The sequence below is a fragment of the Lathyrus oleraceus genome, unplaced genomic scaffold (genome assembly GCF_024323335.1).
Source record: "Lathyrus oleraceus cultivar Zhongwan6 unplaced genomic scaffold, CAAS_Psat_ZW6_1.0 chrUn1368, whole genome shotgun sequence".
In the NCBI taxonomy this organism is placed as follows: domain Eukaryota; kingdom Viridiplantae; phylum Streptophyta; class Magnoliopsida; order Fabales; family Fabaceae; genus Lathyrus; species Lathyrus oleraceus.
The window spans coordinates 1-4,424 of NW_026113750.1; the positions used below are offsets into that span (position 1 = coordinate 1).

At 31.4% G+C, this 4,424-nt stretch overlaps 2 pseudogenes; one reads left to right on the forward strand and one right to left on the reverse strand.

Moving 5' to 3' along the window:
* Positions 1-2,210: 2,210 nt before the first annotated feature.
* On the forward strand, positions 2,211-3,040 carry LOC127115152 ((-)-germacrene D synthase-like; annotated as a pseudogene).
* Positions 3,041-3,403: 363 nt separating this feature from the next.
* On the reverse strand, positions 3,404-4,220 carry LOC127115151 ((-)-germacrene D synthase-like; annotated as a pseudogene).
* Between the last annotated feature and the right edge of the window lie 204 nt (positions 4,221-4,424).

A 4,424-nucleotide genomic window follows, 5' to 3' on the forward strand; every position in this document is an offset into this window, starting at 1 on the left:
CGAAAACATATAGGTTTGATCAAAATTTGAAATAAAAAATGATCAGATAAAAGCTAAGACTTATCACAATACGACTGAAAAATTAGTCAAAAGATAAAATGAGCACACCAGATTAAACTACGCAAACCGTGAATTAATAATACTGACATCTGCAAGCTGAATTTTGAAACTTTTTAACCGCTGATTTTACGTGTATTTGAGAAACGGGTCAATCAGTCTGTATGTAGTTCAAAATTGTATTTGGACGATATTCTAGGCATTATGCCCGGTGAAAGACATGTATACTATGCAGATGGTGCAAAGTAAAAATAAAGTCAGATGTATGGAAGTTTTAAAATGCCCGGACAAATTTGGGTATGATAATATGTAATAAAATTGATTTATAAATGAAAACAAAAATTAATATATACTTTCTATGATAACACAATAGAGTTGTTATCAGTATTAAACAAATTATTAAATGATCATACATACTTGTAAAACAAATAATAAAATTCAATATAAATACCGTAATATCGGTCCATAAGCTATTTTTCAAATATTGTCAACGTCGTGCCAACTATCCAACAAAATACTCATTTTACTTCTACCTTGTAACGCAATGTAACTCGTAAAATCCTCAACATATTCACCATAAGCCTTGCCTGTTGCAACATCAACTTTAACCGGGTAGCGAATACCATTTTCATGGGATTGTTTCACCTTGGTATACATCATGGCACCTCTTGTTTTCTCTTACGTTTTATATTGTAGAGGTAGTTGTATGAGTCGTGGAGGCGGGATTCATCGAGACACCATCTTTCGGGTGAGTCGTTGGTGTTGTATGGGAGTTGTTTGTCATATCGACCATGACTATCTAAATAAAGAATAATAACAGAGACGCCATTTCAGTGATACTAACACTAATACAAGTGAAAACTAATGCAAGGGTAACAAATGGAAATACATTATTTCAGGGAAAAACAAATGCAATTAGGCCATGACTGATGAGATATAAACAAAATGAAAAAAATAATGATCAAGAGAAACCATTCATTGTCAACGTCGTGCCAACTATCCAACAAAATACTCACTTTACTTCTACCTTATAACTCGAGTGATATAAACTATTTAAGTGATATGAACTAAAAACATTTCAGTAATAAAAATAAAAATGTGATAAAGAAGTACCTCAAACGTGATGACAAAAATTCAATTAAGGTTGGAAACAGAGATGATGTTCGTATTTAATGAGAGTGACGATGGAAATCGCCAAGAGTTAGAAAAGTTTTGATGAGAGAGTGAATATGAAAATTATCTAGGCTTTCTACGCAGAGAATGACGATGAAGTTAGAGCGTTGATAGGTAAACGAAAAATTAAAGACCAATTCTTTGAAGTATTTCATGCAAAATAATATATTGTCGGTTTTAGAGAAAACCGACGTGTATTCATTAATTAAAAAAAGCAAAAGCGCTATAATGCCATATTCAAAAAACTCAATTAAAATATCTTTTACGTTGGATTTCAAGGAAAATCGAGGTATATGAGTTCATAAAAAAAAGTTTTAAAAAAGTAATTAATAAATATCTACACAATATATTACCTCTCAGTTGGTACATGAATCGAGATTAATAGAAATAAAAAATAATAAAATAATAAAAATATTAACAAAGAAAAAAAGGTAGCTGAAAATGCGTCAAGTGAGAAATACTAAATAAATCATAGAAAATAAAAATAACATAAAATATAGTAGCCGAAAGAATTAAAAATTTATTTTAGTTATTTGATGGTGAACTAACGAACTTGATTGTATTTTATTTTTGATATGATGTTGAACTTATTTTAGTTGTATTAATCATAGTCAAGTGAGAATTTTTTTGTATATGATAGTGGAGAATAAACAAATAATTATATAATATTTGAATAAAAAATATCGTAAACTAATCAACCTAAGTAAACCAAATCAAATCAGTTCGTTTGTTCAATTTTATTTTTAAAAATATTAAAAACTGAAATAAACAAATCGATGATAATATCATCGTTTTGAAAGAGTAACCATCATAAATTTGTATGTACAGAAAACTCCAAAGTAACTTGAAATTAAGATGACCACTTTCATTGTGTGATTCTCATTACTTAAGTACTATAAATATACACACACACGTAAAAGTATTCTCAACTTCCAACCTAAAACTGAGAAAACATCATTTTGTGTCTAAAACTGTGGAAACAAAGGTGATAAGTAATCATGTCAGTTTCAGCAACATCATCACTAGTTGCTCCTCCAACCATTAATAATTTATCTAGACGTTCCGCAAATTATCATCCCAACATTTGGGGGAATCATTTTATTCAATATCTATCGGAGGAACCTATGGTGTTAATTTTACTTCATTTTCATTAAGCTAACTTTATTTTTGAATGGAACATCTAAAAAAATTTATGCATGCAGGAATTGGATGAAATAATGAAGCAGATTATACTGCTAAAAGAAAACGTGAGGCAGATGCTACTCCCTACAAACCCTTTGAATGATGCTAATTTGATCGATTCAATCCAACGTTTGGGGTTATACCATCATTTGAGCATGAGATCGGAGAATTATTGCAACATATTCACAATAATTATGTTCAAAATGGAACAATAACTCTCAATTTTAACGAAGATCTTCATTCTATTGCACTTGTCTTCAGGTTACTAAGACAACATGGATATCCCATATTGCCGGGTACGTAGGCCCCACTTTACTGCTTATTTTAATGGTGTAAATAAAACATAACCACGTGTTATATATATTATCGTGTTCTCAGATGTTTTCAAAAGTTCAAAAATGAGCAAGGAAACTTCAATGAAACCCTGTTGGTGACGTTGAGGGAATGTTAAGTTTGTATGAAGCCACACATTTAAGGATTCATGGAGAAGAATTATTAGATGAAGCACTTTCTTTCACTTCCTCACACCTTAAAATGATGACTACTCAATTAAGTCCTTCTCTTGCTACTAAATTAATCATAGCTTAAGAGGCCACTCTTCAAAAACATGCCTAGATTGTTGGAATAAATTTAAATGTGTATGGGGGAGTTCAAAAGTTTATTCTCTTGGGTAATCAACTATCCTAGGGACCTGATAGTATTCATTACTGCATTTAATTACTTGTCCTTTCTTGTCTGGCCTTATCTCTATATAAGGACCAGACCTCTTTGTAAAACATTAAGACATTTGAATATAAGTGAAGATTATAGTATAATCTTCACTTATATTCAAATGTCTTAATGTTTTACAAAGAGGTCTGGTCCTTATATAGAGATAAGGCCAGACAAGAAAGGACAAGTAATTAAATGCAGTAATGAATACTATCAGGTCCCTAGGATAGTTGATTACCCAAGAGAATAAACTTTTGAACTCCCCCATACACATTTAAATTTATTCCAACAATCTAGGCATGTTTTTGAAGAGTGGCCTCTTTAAGCTATGATTAATTTTAGTAGCAAGAGAAGGACTTAATTGAGTAGTCATCATTTTAAGGTGTGAGGAAGTGAAAGAAAGTGCTTCATCTAATAATTCTTCTCCATGAATCCTTAAATGTGTGGCTTCATACAAACTTAACATTCCCTCAACGTCACCAACAGGGGTTTCATTGAAGTTCCTTGCTCATTTTTGAACTTTTGAAAAACATCTGAGAACACGATAATATATATAACACGTGGTTATGTTTTATTTACACCATTAAAAATAAGCAGTAAAGTGGGGCCTACGTACCCGGCAATATGGGATATCCATGTTGTCTTAGTAACCTGAAGACAAGTGCAATAGAATGAAGATCTTCGTTAAAATTGAGAGTTATTGTTCCATTTTGAACATAATTATTGTGAATATGTTGCAATAATTCTCCGATCTCATGCTCAAAATGATGGTATAACCCCAAACGTTGGATTGAATCGATCAAATTAGCATCATTCAAAGGGTTTGTAGGGAGTAGCATCTGCCTCACGTTTTCTTTAGCAGTATAATCTGCTTCATTATTTCATCCAATTCCTGCATGCATAAATTTTTTTAGATGTTCCATTCAAAAAATAAAGTTAGCTTAATGAAAATGAAGTAAAATTAACACCATAGGTTCCTCCGATAGATATTGAATAAAATGATTCCCCCAAATGTTGGGATGATAATTTGCGGAACGTCTAGATAAATTATTAATGGTTGGAGGAGCAACTAGTGATGATGTTGCTGAAACTGACATGATTACTTATCACCTTTGTTTCCAACAGTTTTAGACACAAAATGATGTTTTCTCAGTTTTAGGTTGGAAGTTGAGAATACTTTTACGTGTGTGTGTATATTTATAGTACTTAAGTAATGAGAATCACACAATGAAAGTGGTCATCTTAATTTCCAAGTTACTTTGGAGTTTTCTGTACATACAAATTTATGATGGTTACTCTTT